The sequence below is a fragment of the Stenella coeruleoalba genome, assembly GCF_951394435.1.
Source record: "Stenella coeruleoalba genome assembly, chromosome: 1".
Classification (NCBI taxonomy): domain Eukaryota; kingdom Metazoa; phylum Chordata; class Mammalia; order Artiodactyla; family Delphinidae; genus Stenella; species Stenella coeruleoalba.
This window is the reverse complement of record NC_137169.1, coordinates 137,168,835-137,191,313: the sequence shown is the minus strand read 5'-3', so window position 1 is coordinate 137,191,313 and position 22,479 is coordinate 137,168,835. Positions and strand designations below refer to the sequence as shown.

Here is a 22,479-nt window from a genome sequence, read left to right as displayed (position 1 = left end):
CTATTTAGGTCTTCTGCCCATTTTTGGATTGGGTTGTCTGTTTTCTGATATTGAGCTGCATGAACTGCTTGTATATTTTGGAGATAAATCCTTTGTCAGTTGTTTCGTGGCAAATATTTTCTCCCATTCTGAGGGTTGTCTTCTCGTATTGTTTATGGTTTCCTTTGCTGTGCAAAAGCTTTTAAGTTTCATTAGGTCCCATTTGCTTAGTTTTGGTTTTATGTCCATTTCTCTAGGAGGTGGGTCAAAAGGGATCTTGCTGTGATTTATGTCATAGAGTGTTCTGCCTATGTTTTCCTCTAAGAGTTTTATAGTGTCTGGCCTTACACTTAGGTTTTTAATCCATTTTGAGTTTATTTTTCTGTGTGGTGTTAGGGAGTGTTCTAAGTTCATTCTTTTACATGTACCTGTCCAGTTTTCCCAGCACCACTTATTGAATAGACTGTCTCTCCTCGATTGTGTATTCTTGCCTCCTTTATCAAAAATAAGGTGACCATATGTGCGTGGGTTTATATCTGGGCTTTCTGTCCTGTTCCATTGATCTATCTTTCTGTTTTTGTGCCAGTACCATACTGCCTTGATTACTGTAGCTTTCTAGTATAGTCTGAAGTTAGGGAGCATTATTCCTCCAGCTCCATTTTTCTTTCTCATGATTACTTTGGCTCTTTGGCGTCTTTTCTGTTTCCATACAAATTCTGAAATTTTTTGTTCTATTTCTGTGAAAAATGTCATTGGTAGTTTGATAGGGATTGCATTGAATAGGTAGATTGCTTTGGGTAGTGTAGTCATTTTCACAATATTGATTCTTCCAATCCAAGAACATGGTATATCTCTCCATCTGTTTGTATCACCTTTAATTTCTTTAATCAGTGTCTTATAATTTCCTGCATACAGGTCTTTTGTCTCCTTAGGTACGTTTATTCCTAGGTATTTTATTCTTTTTGTTGCAGTGGTGAATGGGAGTGTTTCCTTAATTTCTCTTTCAGATTTTTCATCGATAGTGTATGGGAATACAAGTGATTTCTGTGCATTAATTCTGTATCCTGCTACTTTACCAAATTCATTGATTAGCTCTAGTAGTTTTCTGGTAGGATCTTTAGGATTCTCGATGTATAGTATCATGTCATGTTCAAACAGTGACAGCTTTACTTCTTCTTTTCCGATTTGAATTCCTTTTATTTCTTTTTCTTCTCTGATTGCTTTGGCTAAAACTTCCAGAACTATGTTGAATAATAGCAGTGAGAATGGGCAACCTTGTCTTGTTCCTGATCTCAGAAGAAATGGTTTCAGTTTTTCACCATTGAGAATGATGTTGACTGGGGTTTGTCATATACAGCCTTTATTATGTTGAGGTAAGTTCCCCTGTGCCTACTTTCTGCTGGATTTTTATCATAAATGAGTGTTGAATTTTGTCAGAAGCTTTTTCTGCATCTATTGAGATTACCATGTGGTTTTTATCCTTCAGTTTGTTAATATGGTGTATCACATTGATTGATTTGTGTATATTGAAGAATCCTTGCATTCCTGGGATAAACCCTACTTGATCATTGTGTATGATCCTTTTAATGTGCTGTTGGATTCTGTTTGTTAGTATTTTGGTGAGGATTTTTGCATCTGTGTTCATCAGTGATATTGGCCTGTAATTTTCTTTTTTTGTAACATCTTTGTCTAGTTTCAGTATGAGGGTGATGGTGGCCTTGTAGAATGAGTTTGGGAGTGTTCCTCCCTCTGCTATATTTTGGAAGAGTTTGAGAAGGGTAGATGTTAGCTCTTCTCTAAATATTTGGTAGAATTTGCCTGTGAAGCCATCTGGTCCTGGGCTTTTGTCTGCTGGAAAATTTTAATCACAGTTTCAATTTCAGTGCTTCTGATTGGTATGTTTTTATTTTCTATTTCTTCCTGGTTCAGCCATGGAAGCTTGTGCTTTTCTGAGAATTTGTCTATTTCTTCCAGGTTGTCCATTTTATTGGCATTTAGTTGCTTGTAGTAATCTCTCATGATTGTTTGTATTTCTTCAGTGTCAGTTGTTACTTCTTTTTCAATTCTAATTCTGTTGATATGAGTTTTCTCCCTTTTTTTCTTGATGAGTCTGGCTAATGCTTTATCAATTTTATTTGTCTTCTCTAAGAACCAGCTTTTAGTTTTATTGATCTTTCCTATTGTTTTCTTGATTTCTTTTTCATTTATTTCTCCTCTGATCTTTATGATTTCTTTCCTTCTGCTAACTTTGGGGGTTTTTTTTTGTTCTTCTTTCTCTAATTGCTTTAGGTGTAGGGTTAGGTTGTTTGAGATTTTTCTTCTTTCTTTAGCTAGGATTGTATTGCTATAAACTTCCCTCTTAGAACTGCTTTTGCTGCATTCTATCAGTTTGGGATCATTGTGTTTTCGTTGTCATTTGTCTCTAGGTATTTTTTGATTTCTTCAGTGATCTCTTGGTTATTTAGTAGCATATTCTTTATCCTCCATGTGTTTGTATTTTTTACAGTTCTTTTCCTGTAATTGGTATCTGGTCTCATACTGTTGTGGTCAGAAAAGATACTTGATATGATTTCAGTTTTCTTAAATTTACCAAGGCTTGATTTGTGACCCAAGATATGATCTGTCTTGGAGAATGTTCCATTAGCACTTGAGAAGAAAATGTATTCTGTTGTATTTGGGTGGAATGTCCTATAAATATCAACTAAGTCCATCTTGTTTAATGTGTCACTTAAAGCTTGTGTTTCCTTATTTTCATTTTGGATGATCTGTCCATTGGTGAAAGTGAGGTGTTAAAGTCCCCTACTATTATTGTGTTACTGTCGATTTCCCCTTTTATGGCTGTAAGCATTTGCCTTATGTATTGAGGTGTTCCTGTGTTGGGTGCATAAATATTTACAATTGTTACATCTTCTTCTTGGATCGATCCCTTAATCATTATGTAGTGTCTTTCTTTGTCTCTTGTAATAGTCTTTATTTTAAAGTCTGTTTTGTCTGATATGAGAATTGCTACTCCAGCTTTCTTTTGATATCCATTTGCATGGAATATCTTTTTCCATGCCTTCACTTTCAGTCTGCATGTGTCCCTAGGTCTGAAATGGGTCTCTTGTAGGTAGCATATATATGGGGCTTGTTTTTGTATCATTTAGCCAGTCTACGTCTTTTGGTTGGAGCATTTAATCCATTTATATTTAAGGTAATTATCGACATGTATGTTCCTGTTACCATTTTCTTAATTGTCTTGGGTTTGTTATCGTAGGTCTTTTCCTTCTCTTTTGTTTCCTGCCTAGAGAAGTTCCTTTACCATTTGTTGTAAAGCTGTTCTGGTAGTGCTGAATTCTGTTAACTTTTGCTCATTTGTTAAGGTTTTAATTTCTTTGTAAAGGTTTTAATTTCTCCATCGAATCTGAGTGAGATCCTTGCTGGGTAGAGTAATGTTGGTTGTAGGTTTTTCCCTTTCATTGCTTTAAATATGTCCTGCCACTCCCTTCTGGCTTGCAGAGTTCTGCTGAAAGATCAGCTGTTAACCTTATCTGGATTCCCTTGTGTGTTATTTGATGCTTTTCCCTTGCTGCTTTTAATATTTTTTCTTTGGATTTACTTTTTTAAATAGATCTTTATTGGAGTATAATTACTTCACAATACTGTGTTAGTTTCTGTTGCACAACAAAGCAAATCAGTCATATGCATACACATGTCCCTGTATCCCCTCCCTCTTGAGCCTCCCTTCCATCCTCCCTATCCCTTCCCTCTAGGTCATTGTAAAGCACTGAGCTGATCTCCCTGTGCTATGCAGCTGCTTCCCACTAGCGAAGTATTTTACATTCGGTAGTTTATGTATGCTGATGCTACTCTCCCTTCGGCCCAGCTTCACCCTCCCACCCCATGTCCTCAAGTCCATTTTCTATATCTATCTCTTTATTCCTGCCCTGCATCTAGGCTCATCAGTACCAGTTTTTTTTTTAGATTCCATATATATGTGTTAGCATCTTTGTATTTAATATTTGATAATTTAATTAATGTATGTCTTGGCATATTTCTCCTTGGATTTATCCTGTATGGGACTCTCTGTGCTTCCTGGACCTGACTGACTGTTTCCTTTCCCATGTTAAGGAAATTTTCAGCTATCATTTCTTCAAATATTTTCTCAGACCTTTTCTTTTTCTCTTCTTCTTTTGGGACCCCTATAATTCGAATGTTGGTGCGTTTAATGTTGTTGCAGTGGTCTCTGAGACTGTCTTCAATTCTTTTCATTCTTTTTTCTTTATTCTGCTCTACAGTAGTTATTTCCACTCTTTTATCTTCCAGGTCACTTATCTGTTCTTCTGCCTCAGTTATTCTGCTATTGATTCCTTCTAGAGAATTTTTAGTTTCATTTATTGTGTTGTTCATCATTGTTTGCTCTTCATTTCCTCCAGGTTCTTGTTAAACATGTCTTGTATTTTCTCCATTCTATTTCCAAGATTTTGGATCATCTTTACTATCATTACTCTGAATCCTTTTTCAGGTAGACTGCCTATTTCCTCTTCATTTGTTTGGTCTGGTGAGTTTTTACCTTGCTCCTTCATCTGCTATGTATTTCTGTCCTCTCATTTTGCTTAACTTACTGTGTTTGAGGTCTCCTTTTCGCAGACTTCAGGTTCGTAGTTCCTGTTGTGTTTGGTGAATGCCCCCAGTGGGTAAGGTTGGTTCAGTGGCTTGTGTAGGCTTCCTGGTGGAGGGGACTGGTGCCTGTGTTCTGTTGGGTGGGGCTCGATCTTGTCTTTCTCGTGGGCAAGGCTGCGTTTGGTGGTGTGTTTTGGGGTATCTGTGAACTTAGTATGATTTTAGGCAGCGTCTCTGCTAATGGGTGGGGTTGTGTTCCTGTCTTGCTAGTTGTTTGGCATGGGACATCCAGCCCTGGAGCTTGCTGACCATTGGGTGTATCTGGGTCTTAGCATTGAGACAGAGATCTCTGGTAGAGCTCTCGCTGATTGATATTACGTGGGGCCAGGAGGTGTCTGGTGGTCCAGTGTCCTGAACTCGGCTCTCCCACCTCAGAGACTCAGGCCTGACACCAGGCCGGAACACCAAGAGCCTGTCAGCCACACAGATCAGAAGAAAAGGGAGAAAAAAAGAAAGAATATAAATAAAAACATTAAAAAATAATAATAAAATTATTAAAATAAAAATTGAAAAATTATTAAAATTTAAAAATTTTAGAGTAATAAAAGAAAGGAGAGAGCAACCAAACCAATAAAATAATCCACCAGTGATAAGAAGCCCTAAAAACTATACTAAGATAAACATAAAAATCAGAAACGAGTCAGTTGGCAACAGCAAACCCCAAGTCTACAGTTGCTCCCAAAGTCTACTGCCTCAATTTGGGGATGATTCCTTGTCTATTCAGGTATTCCACAGATGCAGGGTACATCAAGTTGATTTTGGAGATTTAATCTGCTGCCCCTGAGGCTGCTGGGAGAGATTTCCCTTTCTCTTCTTTGTTCGCACAGCTCCCAGGGTTCAGCTTTGGTTTTGGCCCCACCTCTGCATGTAGGTTGCCCTCAGGCTTCTGTTCCCATCCAGACAGGATGGGGTTAAAACAGCGGCTGATTAGGGGGCTCTGGCTCTCTCATACCAAGGGCAGGGAGGCATATGGTAGTTATAATTGGAATGTGGGGAGAGCCTGTGGCGGCAGGGACCGACATGACGTTACAACAGCCTGAGGCACACTGTGTGTTTTCCGGGAACTTGGCCCTGGGTCATGGGACCCTGGAAGTGATGGGCTGCACAGGTTCCTCGGGGGGAGGTGTGGATAGTGACCTGTGCTCGCACACAGGATTCTTGGTGGCTGCAGCAGCAGCGTTAGCGTTTCATGCCCGTCTCTGGGATCTGAGCTGATAGCCGTGGCTCGTGCCCATCTCTGGAGCTCATTTAGGCAGTGCTCTGCTTTCTCTGGGCAGACAGGGAAGGAATCCCCCCTCCTCTTGCACCCTGAATCAATGGTCTCTTGCCTTTTAGGCAGGTCCAGAGTTTTTCCCGCACTCCCTCCCGGTTAGCTGTGGCACACTAGCCCAAGTTGTGTTTAGAAACTCTCTGAGTCACCATTGTCAGTTCCACCTGGATCAGAGAGGATGACAGACGGTTCACTCCACCTCCAAGTGCAGACAGGATTTCCTAAATGCCTAGAAATCCTTTTCTTGCCTACTCAACACTAGTTCACCGAAGTCATTTAACTTGTTTCATTTTATATCAAAGACAAAACAGGAAAAATAATGTGATTTTTGTCTGCTATCAGTTCCATCCAATAGAAAAACACATTCATTTTTATGTGACTCGTATCATGGGATTCAAGCCTGTAACCATGGACCTACTGTGTAGGGATACGCTTTTTTAGAAATGAATGTTAGACTTTTGGCATATGATTTTTCTAGATAATGACAACAATATGTTCTTTAGAAAATACACTTTATCTTCTAGTTCTGAAATGACTATCTATGGACATAAATTTAAGATGCCACCATTTTAGGTTTCAACCACAGTTCAAATATTTGGTCTAATAGTAATTATGTAATTGATAAAAATCAATGCATGCCAAAAATTATGTCTGAATTCTTTTAAGTATGTTGTAAAATGTCATTACCAAAGCCGTAAAAGCTCTACTATGGAAAACAAAATTAACTTAAAAGTATCATGAGCTATTAAATTCGTGCACCTGGGAATGTGCACACACACACATGACACACACACAGGTTTGGAGGGAAGTGTTTAAATCTTTGCACAAACTAAACGTTGTGTTGACAATGTGTCAAATGACCGTCATCTGTAATTAGTATATTTTAAGCAATAGGATAGGTGTTACATCAGGTAGAGGATTGTGCTAAAGAAATTCATGGCAGTTTCTATTGTGAGCAGAGATGAACACTGAATACAGAAAGCCCATTTTACAATCTTTTGCCAAAGCATTACCTTAATTTTTCCTTTTCCCAGAATGTGTGTGTTTTACCGGGAAAATGGTCCATACTTTTCATTTTAGGGGCATGCTGTGTTGGTGGAATGCCACATGATTGAGCATTTATCACTGTGCTCATTGCTGCAGCTCTTTAGGTGATGCACAGAAGGAGCCAGCTTGCTTCCAAAATCCACTGCTTACTTACTTAGTTTCTTGACATGGCGCTTCTGTTGCCAAATGCAAAACATCTTGTATTGCGTAGTGAACGTTTTCTTTTCCTTTGTTCATAAGGTCACTCACATGTAGCATTTAAGAATTGTAAATTCTGCTTAATATCTTAACGAATGGCTAAAGGCAGAGAAATCAAAAAGTTGTCCTTCATATTACTCTAACTTTAAAAATTTTTTTTTCTTGTTTTACTGTCATTGCTTATTTAACCAGGAAAACATTTCTATATTTTTTTTCCTGGTTTTCTCATTTTAAAGCACTATTTTAAAAGTAATGATAATATTACAACTGTTTCTGATAATAATAATCATAGTTCACACTTACATGGTACTTTTTATGACCCAGAAGCTGTTCTAAGTACTTCCCATATTATTTATTTTTGCGGTACGCGGGCCTCTCACTGTTGTGGCCTCTCCCGTTGCGGAGCACCGGCTCTGGACGCACAGGCTCTGCGGCCATGGCTCACGGGCCCAGCCGCTCCGCGGCATGTGGGATCTTACCGAACTGGGGCACAAACCCGTGTCCCCTGCATCGGCAGGCGGACTCTCAACCACTGCGCCACCAGGGAAGCCCGCACTTCCCATATTTAACTCAACTTTATAAGAGTCCTTTGAGATCATTACTATTGTTATCACCATTTCATAGGTGAGACTAAGGTATGGAAAAAAAATTTGCACAGCTGCTGGGGGGTGGAGCTTGGATTTGAACCCCAGGACTCTGGCCCCAGGGTCCATGCTTTTAACCCCTATAGTAAACCCATTAACAAAATTCATTTGAACAAGATGGACAGAATATTTCTAGGTCATAAAACATTCATGACAGTTTCTTGTTCATGTTTTTTTTTTGAAAAAAATTCCTTAATAAATAGTAAGTGCATTTTATGTGAAATTTTGTGGAAATTTTTTTTAAGTCTCTAAATAGAATCACCCAGTCTCCTTTTATTCTATACATATTTTTACAGTCCTCCAGTACTATTGATTTGGTGGGTGATACTTCATCCTAGGACTCCATATTGTTTTGTGAGGTAGGGTATATTTGCTGAAATGTTAAATGATCTTAAATTATATTGACATTCATATCAGATTTCCAGTGAAGTGGAATTCATTTGTCCTCTGGAGTCCCAGTGTTGGATAGGAGTCATACCTACATTAAAGCTCTGAATTCAACGTCACCTAGGTTAGGTGATTCATTTCACAGAGCTTATTTTCACTCTAGGGAAAAATTTAAATGGGTAGAAATAAATTGGGAAAACTGTCATAGTGGACAGGTTTAGCTCCTTAACTCTCTTGTTGGTTTAATTTAATAAATTCTGCAGTGGGTGCTTGTATGCAAGTGCCTTTTGGAACATGTTGGGATATCAGCTGTGGAACAAGAAGAAAACTAGGACCACATGGTGACCTCAGTGGGGCACGGGGCAGCTGCCGGGGTCAAACAACAGAACTGCACGAGCTGGTCCCACCAAACTCAGCAAGGCAGTACTAATATTCGTGAGTTTAAGCGTGATTCAGGTTCTTAACAAGGCCAAGAGGGCTAACCTAGTGGGGGGAGCCCAGTGACAGACAATCTGAGTAAAGATAATAAATATCCCCAAATATAACAGGTGGTCATTATAGGCTTGTGACTATAGTATAGGCCTGTGATTTGGAAGGTGTTGAAAGACCATACAAAAACCTGAGCATGATATTAGTGACCCAGTTAAACTTCCTGCTGTTCGGGATGAGAGTATGGACTGAAATACCCCATAACATGATTAATCAGAAATTAGCAGTTGGCTGAGCAGACAGGCACCCTGATGAAGAGAAGGACAGAAAGAGTTTATGTCTTGTTCAGGTATCTATTTATTCTGACCACCCAAATACCAAATCTTTACTCACAGCATCGTCATCCTACTAAGTTCTAATCAGCCCTGATATTGCACTAAGGCGAACAGAATCGTAGAATCAAGGGAGGTACTTCAAAAATCACTTCTAAAGCAACAAACATATTTAGACTATTAATAAGGGTCACATAAGGATTAGGAATAATAAGGAAGCATAAGGATTATGCTTCCACTCAAGCCTTGGTTAAAAGATTAATTTAACCCTCTGCTTAGGAAAAAAAAAAGTATTGCTCAAATATTTGATGATTATTTTTTATTATAATTTTAAAAATAGATTAAACAATTGAATTAAGATTAGATGTAGAATTAAGAGAAATGCTACGACATTGTTATGAATATAATATCTTTTTCCCCCTAAAATAGATTCCAGAGTATTGATTCATTTCTGGTGGGGCACATCTTGCTGAAGAATACAGAAAAAAGGTCAGTTTTCTGCAAAATTACTTTCATTATGTTGTTCCTGAAGGTACAAGTTAATTTAAAATTGCAATTACATCTTCACACCAAGTATATCTGGATTAAAAATAACAAGGAAGGTTTTTTTTTCTAGTTAAAATTTTAAGCAAGTGAAATTAACTTAAATATCATTAAGGCTGTCTTTTAAGTAAATATTCAACAGGTACTTGGTTATATGAAGTGAAAATGTAATACTTTTGAGATAGCTGTAAATTTAAATAACTGATTTTAATGAAAATTAGAAAGTCAGGGAGAATGCTTTTTAAGCTTTATTGAGTATCATTGATCTATAATTTTTAAATTGTACATGTTTAAGGTATGCTTTTTGTTGAGTTTGGACATATGTACACACCTGTGATATTGTTACCATGATCAAGGTACTACACATGTCATCACCTTCAAGAATTTCCTTGTGTCCTTTTGTGGTTTTTGTTGTTGTTTGGTTTTGTTTTTGTGACAAGAACACTTAACACGAGCTCTATACTCTTAACATATTTTTAAGTGCACGATGGCGTGTTATTAACTATAGATAATGTGTTATACAGCAGATTTCTAGAACTTATTTCTCCTGCATAACTGAAACTTTGTACCCACTGAGCAACAATTCCCCATTTATTGCAAATTAATTTTATAAAACATAATGCTGTTTTTTAAATAGGCAGATAGTTACATTTACAGTGGAAACAATACTCTTGTTGATTACTCAGTAGAACTCTCTATCTCATTTTAATATATCTTTTGTCATTAAATAGGTTCTTCTATTATATCATGTTTTAGGGAATTTTCTCCATAGTAGATTTAGGAGAAAAATATTTGTTGGGTTCTATTGTATGCTAATGTCTTACATATATTTTCTCAGTTATCAAAATGGAAACAGAAGCTCAGAAATTAAATAGTTAACCCAAATCACAAATGTACTAAAGGGATTTCTAGAGAAGATTTATATTTAGGTTTGTCAGACTCCACCTGTGTGCTCTGAGCCCCAACCTGAGACAACATTTTCTCCTGGGTCACTCCTACTGGCCAGGGTCACCAAGGCCACCTGTGTGCTGGCCTCACTGCTGTCTGTCCAGGCTTCTGAGCCTGTCACAGAGGAGCTCCAACCCGGCTGCCATGCAGCACAGCTTCTGAAGCTAGAAAGGACTAGAGTCTCTTTAGTTAACAGCACAATTACTTGCGCACAGTTCCATGCAGTAGTTCACAATCTGAGAACCAAGATTATCTCCAAACTCAATCCGGACACTGAGGACAGAAAATACGCCTTTCTATGTATGAGGACGTGGCTTTGCCATGTTGCTGTCTTTAGTATCACTTTGCTTTTCAGGGACCCTTCTGCCCAGACAAATACTTTGATTGTTCCTTATATTTGCTTCTCAAAATACTCATCTACTGCTCAGTGGAAAGTGTTAATAGACATCAAAGCATCAAAGGTCACTTTTCTGCAAGATTACTTCCATTTTGTTGTCCCTGAAGATAAAAGACAGGCTACTTTAAAACTGCAATTTGAGTTTGAGCCCTAAGTTCTTTGACTGCCTTCACCAATCCTGAACTCTTGTATCTTGATTCTTATCTAATTCTAATCAAACCCCCTCTTTGAAAGAACTGCCTTAAATCAAATTTCCAATTCCCAATAATTCCTGACCTTGCCGTCTCCCCTCTGGTACACTGCCAATGCTTTGCTCTCCTTTACCGCAGTGAGCAGTAACCCAGATTTGTTTTTTCAACAAGTTGTTGGTGATATTTGGGAAGCCAGCTTTTGACAGTTTCAGTCCACAACCTTTTCTCACAGTTACCTGTATTGCCATCTGAGAATAGTTCCTTTCTCCCCAATCTACTGCTCCCAGACGCAAATACAGTTGCTGGTCTCAAATGCAGACCCATTATCTGGGAGGTGCCTGTTCCCTAGCCACATACAGGAAGCCATCACCTGGACTGCTATATCAATAGCTGTGTGACATTCCTTGGAGAAAGGCCTTTTAAGGGGAGAAAAATCCATAAGGAAAAAAACAGATTCTGTATGAGCAGGTATGAAATGAGAGGTAGTAAAATTTTGAGTAATTATGTTAAAGATTGAACATGTGAGGTCAGAGGCTCCTAGAACTGAGACATTTGATTTTGTACTGGACCACACTAAGCTTGTTTAATGACAAAGATTCATTCCTTGACCGAAATTTGGTTAGGCTCCGCTGAGCTCTCTTTTGGGCTAGGCCTGACCTTGGGCTCCTGTGTCCTTCCTTGTAGAGCCCAGTTTTAGCGAGAATCCTGCTAAGTCAGTTTAGCCACGATCCCCCCCCCCTTACCCTGGTGTTTCCTCTTGGTAATTTTTCATCGCCCAACTACTTCATCTTGTTTCTTGGCTATAATTCCCACTTTTCCTTGTTGTATTCAGAATTGAGGCTGATCTCTCCCAGCTCCTGCAAAACCCCACTGCAGTGGTCCCTCTGCCTATCGTGATAATTCCCTTGAATACAGTCAGCCTTTCCAGCTTTAGTAGGTGAATTGATACTTTGTTCTTTAGCAGTTAGTATAGTTGCATAACAATGAACTGTGGAATTCTGTACTCTGATATGACCTCTGACTCTTAATTCTTGTTGTCTGTCACATATATTAAAATCTGTGTTTATGAAGCAATATCCAGGTCCTTCCTCTTCCTATCCCAGCTCAACAACATGTCCTAAACCTGTTAATGGGACACATATATGCTGAATGATGTCGATAGACATTCAGAAAAGTAATGCAACATCATGGCCTTCTTTGGAAATTCACATTTCATTAAAAGAATCTGAGCTGGCCTGAAGTTTAAAAAAAAATACTTATGAACTTTGTTCAATTTGATGTTTCCTAGAAATATTTGCAGTTTTTGAAAATGCTTTTCTTATACCTTCTGACCCTTTTTGTCTCAAGAGAAAGTGGCCCCCTGGTTATAAAGTGGGACACAGATACCCCTTGTTTCTTATATTTCTTTCCAAGTTGTAATCTAATAATATTCTCCTAAATTGAAATACCTCTTCAAACTTCTGCCAAAAAACCAAATCAAACCAAAACAGAAACCAGAAACAAAATCAGTTGCAGGCCTCTGTCCCTGATTCTTCCTTTAATTCTTAGATTTTTTTCTTAATCCACCTCTTGGAAAATTCTTGTTACCTTCATGAGGCCACGTTCCCAATGTCAATAACTATTCCTTCATAGTTTCCCCTGTGACCGCTAGTTTATGTTTAAATTTTGCCCCAAAGATCTGAAATGTGTAAAAACAGTACAGTAATTGAAATTCAGTATTCAAGTCCAGAAATGTACCTCCTATTCTATTTCCTATCAGTAGCTATGTCTAAACATATTGCCCAGTACAGCCTATCAAATTCTGCAAAGGGATCAAATGACAATATTAAGATTCACCAATAAGAAGTTATCATAAACACATCCCAAATTTGAACATAAATCATCTCCCATTATCAAAATCCCTAAAAAATATAAACCTAAAAATTCTACTCTGCCAATTTTAAAGTCTCTCGGCATCAAAATCTAAGGTAAAGTTTAAAAGTTAAATTATTTTTCCCTTTGTGAGCCCAGTGAAATAAAACATTTTGAATGTCTCATTTGCAGTACGCTAAAGGTGTTATGGTTACCTAGGTGGAGCTGTGGAGTCACAGCAACTACACATGGGCTGTCTTCATGGACATAGCCACAATTCTTTCAGGACCTCATCGTGAAGATCAGTGTGAAATCTCGTATGTGTTTCATTTCTAAGAGCATCCAAAGAGTTAGAAAGACATACAAAATGATCAAATACTAACCTACCCACCCCTCATCAGGCAACAAACTGAGGAAACAAAATGATCTCCAGTCACTGAAGAAAATTCCCAATCAAAATGACATTCCTATAACCTAGTACTTAGTTTTTCCAGTGGCCGTAGCGGAGATGGAGTGGTGGTGAAGGGAGGGAGGGACTAAGATCTTCTACGGCTTCCCTGGTGGTGCAGTGGTTGAGAGTCCGCCTGCTGATGCAGGGGACACGGGTTCGTGCCCCGGTCCAGGAGGATCCCACATGCCATGAAAAAAAAAAGATCTTCTAGGTATCAGCTTCATCAAATGTTTGTGAGCTCAGATACTGAGAAGTCACAATAAGAGAATACGATACTAGCAGAAACCTCCTATAAACCCATTAAATTTGAATCTGCCTGGGGAAAATTGATCATATATGGGGGTTAGTGGTGATAAGCAAACAACATATATCGTCACCCTGTCAGAGAGTGGCATTGAAATACTGCTGTCTTCTTGCAAAGCTTAGGTATTCAGTGGTAGCTATTATTGTCACTAGATACATTTCTTTACCACCCGCTATGGTAAAGGCCGGGGAGAGAGCCCTGAGGAAGGCCATTGCCATCATGGAAGTGCTCATGGCAAAGACCATCCATATATTTCTGAGATCAAACAGGAAATTGAAAGCCACTGAAACTATGCTGACATTTTAGTTTTTATTTAAATCCCAGTGCAGAAACCTTTGAGGATTTGACTATTTCAAATCATACATGGCATGCCCACATTTCTGTAAACTCATTGGAATGAAAACATGACTTGCACCTAACCTTATACGTGGCTTACTTGGACGTTGGTCTTAATCTTTAAACTTAATATCAAATTAATTTTTGAATGCTTTTTTCCCCTAAGAGATAATGGCATGGTTTCATATATTATAATATACTTTGGACAGATTGCATTTAAAAATGCAGTTATTTTTCCCTTCATGCCTACTGTAATGTTCTAAACAAACATGAATGATGAAAGAGAATTTTTTAAAAAGATAATAGTAAAAAAAAAAAACAACTCTGGAATTTCCCTTTTTTTGTCATCTCTTTCATTTAGCATAATGCTTTTGAGGTTTATCTATATTTTTGCATGTATCATTAGTTCATTCCTTTTTATTCTTGAGTAGGATTCCATCATATGAACATACCACATTTAGTTTATCCATTTACAAGTTGATGGACATTTGGATTGTGTCCAGTTTTAAGCTGGACATATAAGTAACACTGCTCTGAATTTTTAAGTACAAATCTTTGCATGGATGTGTTTTCCTAATCCACCAGAGTAGAATTCTCGGGTCTTTCTTTTTAAGAAATTAAAGAACTCTTTTTCCAAAGTAGCTGTAACATTTTACATTCTTACCAGCCATTATAAAGAGTCCAGTTTCCCTACATCCTCATGAATACCTGGGGTTGAAAGTCATTTCTTTTTTAGTGTTGTAATACGTATGTGAAGGTATCACACTGTGGTTTGAGCTGTCAATTCTATTATGAATAGTGTTGAACTCAACAGTGTTGAAGTTCTCTTCACCTACATACTTACCATTTGTGTATCTTCTTAGGTGAGTGTCTATTCAAATATTTTTGTACATTTTTATTGGATTGTCTGTCATCCAATGGTGATGGTTAAATTGTAGCGTTTATTATACATTCTGGACACAAGTCTTTTATCATAAATATGCTTTGCAAATACTTTGCTTTTATGTGGACTATCTTTGTTTTCTTAATGATGTCTTTTGAAGAGCAAGATATATAAATCTTTATGGTCTGGTTTATCTTTTTATTCTTTCAGTGACTGTGCTTTTCCCAAAGTCACAAAGGTTGTCTTCCTGAAGTTTTATAGTTTTGCACTTAAATGTAGGTCTGTCACACATAGCAAGTTATTTGTGTGTGTGTGTTGTAAGGTAAAGGTTGTTTCCTTTCCCTATCACGTGGATTTCCCGTTGCTCTAGAACCATTGTTTGAAAAGACTGTTCTTTCTCCATTGAATTACCTTAGTACTTCTATTGAAAAATCAATTAATCTGATATGGGTGGATTTATTTCTGGATTCTTTATTCTGCTCTATTGATCTGTCCACCTTTATATCAATTCTGTACTGTCTTAATTACTACACCATTCAAGTAAATTGTGAAATCAGTTAGTGTGTCTTCAACTTTGTTCTTTTTAAAAAATGTCTATTCTAGACTCTTTACATTTCCAGCTTGTTAATTTATATATATTATAAATTTAAAAATATATGTAATTAAAAGTGTTGTATATAAATTATAAACACAGAAACCTGCATGTGGATGTTTGTAGCAGCTTTATTTATAATTGCCAAAACTTAGAAGCAACCACGATGTTCTTCAGTAAGTGAATCAACAAATAAACTGTGGTACATTCAGACAGTGGAATATTATTTAGTGCTAAAAATAAATGAGCTTCCAAGCCATGAAAAGACATGGAGAAACTTAAATACATATCACTTTTGAATTTTTATGGCGCTTTATTACCTAGGTATGATTAAGTTGCCTCATTAACATAATAAAAGACACCTTTGTCTCTCATCATTTAGGAAATTCCAAGGGTTTTAATAGCTCTATGGCAGAAACTGAGACAGAGATGAACTATATATTTCTTATTATAAATCACAATATCACATTGTCCCAATGAAGGTCAAGGTCAAACTAAATCAGCTCTAAATGTAAGGCCTGTGTTTTTGCTGAAGCATCATGCTCAACTCAGATGATCCCAGACTTTGTAGAGGACTGCAGGTGTTTTCTGAGGTTCATACTCATAGCTGAAGGATGGGCTAGATATATACAAGGACTAGTAGACTTGGGAACATGTGATCTTCTGTTAGAGCTGGTTATTCAATTAAGGCACAGCTGTTAAACTCATAACCATAAAAATACAGCCACATGGCAGAGATACAGGCCTCTGCAAACTTCACTTATACTCTGAGTTAATACAATGTCTCCACCACTTTAAGCCTTTTGATCAAGGCTCTGCCAGATGCCCTAGTCTCATTATTTTGCTCCCTAAATATCCATCTTCTAATTTCCATTTTCAGTGCACCAAATCTTTTTATGTTTTTATTTTTATAACTATTTTTTATTGAAGTATAGTTAATTTACAATGTTGTGTTAGTTTCAGGTGTATAGCAAAGTGATTCAGTTATACATACATATATTGGGTTGGCCAAAAAGTGACTTCAGTTTTTTAAGTAAAAGACACATTTTTCATTCTCACCAAGAACTTTATTGAACAACGTATTCACCCTTTTGTTTCATTTTTCAGGCAACTTCATAATTTCAAATTCCCAAAACTTTTTATCTTTTTGATAAAAAACTGTTCCAGGTGCCTTTTACAGTTTTCCAGGGAATTGAATTTTTTTCCATTAAGAGAATTTTGTAAAGGCTGAAATAAATGGAAATCCGAAGGTGCAATGTCTGGTGAATACGGGTGGAGGAATCAGAACTTCCCAGCCAGGCTGTAACAGTTTTTGCCTGGTCATCAAAGAAACACGCTGTCTTGCATTACCCTGATGGAAGAGTACGCGTTTTCTGTTGACACCTTTCGACAAGTGCTGCTTTCATTTGGTCTAATTGGGAGCAGTGCTTGTTGGATTTAGTCGTCTTATTTTCCAGAAGGAGCTCATAATAGAGGGCTCCCTTCCAATCCCATCATACACACAGCATCACTTCTTTGGATGAAGACCAGGCTTTGGTGTGGTTGGTGATGTTTCATTTCACTTGCTCCACGATCTCTTCCATTCCACATTGTTGTACAGTATCCACTTTTTATCACCTGTCACAATTTGTTTTAAAAACGGAATGTTTTCATTACGTTTAGATAGAGAATTGCATGCGGAAAACGGTCAAGAAGGTTTTTTTCGCTTAAGTTATGTGGAACCCAAACATCAAAGCGATGAGCATAACCATGCTCATGCAAACGATTTTCAGCGCTTGATTTGGATATTTTTGAGTATGTTGTCCATCTCCCACATGGTATAATGTTGATTGTTCTCAATGAATGTCTCAATTTGATCGTTATCAACTTCAACTGGTCTACCTGACCGTGGAGCCTCATCCAGCAAGAAATCTCTAGCACGAAACTTTGCAAACCACTTTTGACATGTTCAATCAGTCGCAGCACCTTCTCCATACACTGTGCAAATCTATTTTTGCATTTCAGTTGCGTTTTTACCTTTCTTGAAATAATAAAGCATAAAATGCTGCATATGTTGTTTTTTTCTTCCATCTTCAATATTAAAATGTCTACACAAAAATTCACCAATTTTGATAATTTTTTTAAATGCATGCTGCTTTGACAGCTGTCACAATACAATCTAGCAAAATTGTTTTGAGTGAAGTTATAGACAACTAAGTGCTCCTAGAGCCATCTTACGGAAACAAATGAACGAACATTTTAGCCAAACTAATATATACTTTTTTGGATTATTTTTCATTATAGGTTATTACAAGATATTGAATATAGTTCCCTGTGATATATAATAGGTCCTTGTTGTTTATCTATTTTATATATAGTAGTATGTATCTATGGATCGCAAACTCCTAACTTATCTCCCCTCCCATCTCCTTTGGTAACCATGTTTCTTTTCTGCGTCTGTGAGTCTATTTTTGTTTTGTAAATAAGTTCATTTACATCATTGTTTTAGATTCCACATATGAGTGATATCATATAGTATTTGTCTTTCTCTGATTTACTTAGTGTGGTAATGTCTAGGTTCATCCATGTTGCTGCAAATGGCATTATTTCATTCTTATTTATGGCTGAGTAGTATTCCATTGTATATGTGTACCACATCTTCTTTATCCACTCATCTGTTGATGGACATTTAGTTTGTTTCTATGTCTTGGCTATTGTAAATAATGATGCTATGAACATTGGGGTGCATGTATCCTTTCAAATTAGAGTTTTCTCCAGATATATACCCAGGACTGGGATTGTTGGATCATATGGTAACTCTATTTTTAGTTTTTTAAAGAACCTTCATACTGTTCTCCAGAGTGGCTGCATCAAGTTATGTTCCCAGAAACAGTGAAGGAGGGTTGCTGTTTCTCCACACCTTCTCCAGCATATTTGTAGACGTTTTAATGATGGCCATTCTGACTGGTGTGAGGTGATACCTCATTATGGTTTTGATATCTTTTCATGTGCCTATTGGCCATCTGTATGTCTTCTTTGGAGAAATGTCTATTTGGGTCTTCTGCCCATTTTTTGTTTCGGTTGTTTGTTTTTCTGATATTAAGCTGCTCGTTTATTTTGGAAATTAACCTATTGTTGGTTGCATTGTCTGCAGATACTTTCTCCCAATCTGTAAGTTGTCTTTTTGTTTATGGTTTCCTTTGCTGTTCAAAAGCTTTTAAGTTTAATTAGGTTCCATTTGTTTATTTTTGTTCTTATTTCTATTACTCTAGAAGGCAGATTCAAAAAAATATTGCTGTGATTTACGTCAAAGCATGTTCTGCCTATGTTTTTCTCTAGGAGTTTTATAATATCTGCTCTTACATTTAGGTCTTTAATTTGTTTTGAGTTTATTTTTGTATGTGATTTTAGAAAATGTTCTAATTTCATTATTTTACATGTAGCTGTCCAATTTTCTCAGGACCACTTATTGAAGAGACTTCTATTCTCCATTGTGTATTCTTGCCTCCTTTATCATATATTAATTGACCATAAGTATGTGGTTTACTTCTGGGATTTCTATCCTGTTCCATTGATCTATGTGTCTGTTTTTGTGTAAGTACCATACTTTTTTGAGTACTGTAGCTTTGTAGTCTGAAGTCACGGTGCCTGAATCCTCCAGCTCCATTCTTCTTTCTCGAGATTGTTTTGTCTATTCGGGGTCTTTTGTGTTTCCATACAAACTTTAAGATTTTTGGTTCCAGTTCTGTGAAAAATGCCATTGGTAATTTGATAAGGGATGGCATTGAATCTGTATATTGCTTTGGGTCATATGGTCATTTTAGCACTATTGATTCTTCCAATTCAAGAACATGGTATATCTTTCCATCTGTTTGTGTTGTCTTCAGTTTCTTCATCAGTGTCTTATAGTTTTCAGAGTACAGATCTTTTGCCTCCTTAAGTAGGTTTATTTCTAGGTATTTTATTCTTTTTGATGTGATGGTAAATGGGATTGTTTTCTTAATTTCTCTTTCTGATATTTTTTCTTAGTTATAGAAATGCAACAGATTTCTGTACATTAATTTTGTATCCAGCAATGTTACTGAATTCATTGATGAGCTCTAGTAGTTTTCTGATGGCATCTTTAGGATTTTCTATGTATAGCATCATGTCATCTGCAAACAGTGACAGTTTTACTTCTTTTCCAATGTGGATTCCTTTTATTTCTTTTTCTTCTCTTATTGCTGTGGCTAGGACTTCCAAAACTATGTTGAATAGAAGCCGTGAGAGTGGGCATCTTTTTCTTGTTCCTGATCTTAGAGGAAATGCTTTCAGCTTTTCACCATTGAGTATGATGTTCGCTGTGGGTTTGTCATATATGGCCTTTATTATATTGAGGTATGCTCCTTCTATGCCCACTTATGAAAAGTTTTTATCACACATGAATGTTGAAATTTATCAAAAGATTTTTCTGCATATATTGAGATGATCATAATGGTTTTTATTATTCAATTTCTTAATGTGGTGTATCACATTGTTTAATTTGAGGATATTGAAAAATTCTTGCATCCTTGGGATAAATGCCACTTGATCATGGTGTATGATCCTTTTAATATATTGTTGTATTTGGTTTGCTAGTATTTTGTTGAGGACTTTTGCATCTATATTCATCAGTGGTATTGCAGTGCACCAAATCTTAACACTTTCTTGAACTGACACTGCTATTCTCACAAACTTCAGAACCTCCCTTTCTTCCCTCCTCCACTTTTCCAGAGGGGAAATCATGCCTTAGTAAGTCTCATGGCATGCAAGATCCAGGGAGAAAGCAAGCACTCCATAGAGGCAGATAATCTTGTCCCCAAATAAAGAAAGAGAAAGGATCTGGAAGAGAATTATACTAATTTATTCCTCTCTCTATGAGGAGAAGCTGTTGAACAGAGGAAGGCTAGGAATGTTTTGCTAATGAAACTCTATGTAGAAGGAGGCATTAGGATTGGGAAAGAAGCATTTCTTCCTAACAGAATTCATGGTTACATAAATTCCCACAAATAATTGTACTTTTACTTCCCTTTGTGAAATTGTTACCAAACTCAGGTTCAGCTCATCACTGCTCAAAAGACAATAATTTGAGGGGCAAGTGTCAGTAGAAAGGAAAGATGCTTTAATCAGAAAAGCCAGCAATCTGGGGAGATGGGGGACTCGTGTCCAGAGACCAACTCTGAAGATTCTGCTCAGCCATGACAGTTTTTCAAGGAGAAAATGGGGGGAAGAATTTCAGTGAATCATCAAGGAAGGAGGTTGGGTTCTGCATCATTTGCCACTGCATGCAGACTGGCTGACTCTCTCCAGATTTTACCTTGCCCACGTGATCTTCTGCAGGATTGCTAAGACTGCTGTTGGGAGTAGAGAGCTCATATTTCTATAACTACTTATTTCTTCATTCTTACTTCTTTTTATCTAGGAAAAGAATCAGCAGTTTAGGCAAGGCATGGTGTGCATTTAGGAAATCCTAAGTCAGGAGTTAGTTTCAATTGCTTGGTGATCTCATTCCTATAATTAGGTTTTTAAGGTTAGAGGGGGACAGAAATGGGTAAACAGAGAAGGGGCAAGAGAGCTGCTTTCAAAATGTTGCCAATATTCAATTCTGCATAGATCCCACTGTCAACGTTTTTGGTTTTCATTTTCAGGCAAAATTTGCTGGGAAAAAAAGACGTCATGAATATACTGATTCATTACTATATGTGTTTGCTGTGATAATGCTGCCTTCTCTGAAAGATGTCAAAGCTGGGATTATTGTTCATTGTGGGGTGCCCTCAAATGTGTTCTTTCTTCTCTTGGCTGGTTTCTTCAGTGTGCTCAGCCCTCACCTTCCTCCAGCAGTCATTGGAAGCGTGTCCCAGGTCCTCACATAGCCAGTTATTGACATGTTTACCTCAGATGGCTTTTCATTTCCTCAAAGGTTTTTACTCTGGCCCTTTTCATCGTCTGTCAGAGAAGGAGGTGTTCCTCCTCTTTGCAAAGTCAACTCCTCCGTGTATAGCTTGGTCTACAAAAGACAACCATTCTCATTTGCTCAATTTGTATCTCTATGCTATTGTACATTTTTGACCTAAATTCTGTTTTATTACATAATCTCACTTTATTCTTTCCCTGTCAGTGGTGCTTGCTGTCGCTGATGTTTCTGTCTAAATATCCTAAAAAATCCACAGAAGACGGAACACTGAGATGTGCCCTAGAGATTTTTCTTTTTCTTTTTTTTAAAATATGAACATCTTGTAGACTATGTTAAGTTTTAAAATGTTTAAAACCTTGTCATAAAATAAGAATAGTGTCAGAATTCTTAACAGTTCACAAAAAGCTTTGGTTGTTAATCACTTAAGATGTAAAAGTACCCACAGGTTATATTTCTTTTCTTCCTTTCTGTATCACTGTGGTCCCATGATTCTCAGCCATGTAAAAAAGCTCAGTGCTTTTGATAATCACTTTCAACCATCTCTCCCTACCGCAGTGGTTCATTAAAAACATGCTTCTGGCAATCTGTAAGCCTAAATACAATGCAAAGTTTTCATTATTCTTCAACAAGAGAGACAGAAAATGATGCCAACACAAAGGAAAGGAGAGCTAAGTTGTAGGGAGAGAATGAGAGTGGGAGTAAGGGCATAGCTGGAGGGGATGTGTGGGCTCCTGGTTAATGTCATCAGTTGGGCCTAAAGCCAGATCCCTTTCTTTATCTTTCCAGTTATGTGAATTAATAAATTCACTATATTCGCTAAGACAAGTTTGAGTTGGTTTTCTGACACTTGCAAATACAGCATGCTTAAAAACAGAAAAATTGGTAGAGAGAGGAAAATTTTTCAATTGAAAGACCCCCAAATGTGGACTCAGTTGAGTCAAGGCAGAATGGATGGCAGGCGGAGTGTCTTTCAAACTGGAAAGTTAACAGTCTTTTCTATGAGGAGCAAAGCCACTTATTAGACTGATACCTATTGCATCTCTGGATCTAGATATTTGGTTGAATAACATTAGGAAGTAGGAATCTGTTGTCTAATGCTTGCAGCCTGCAATAAAGTATTGGAG

At 37.3% G+C, this 22,479-nt stretch overlaps 1 long non-coding RNA gene across 1 annotated transcript in view; it reads left to right on the top strand.

The window, feature by feature from the left end:
- Positions 1 to 22,479, top strand: part of LOC307198306 — a 529,500-nt gene that overhangs the window by 447,860 nt on the left and 59,161 nt on the right. The window contains exon 2 of the long non-coding RNA XR_013831609.1: positions 9,378 to 9,437. This is a non-coding gene — a long non-coding RNA (uncharacterized lncRNA). The remainder of the gene's footprint in view (positions 1 to 9,377; positions 9,438 to 22,479) is intronic.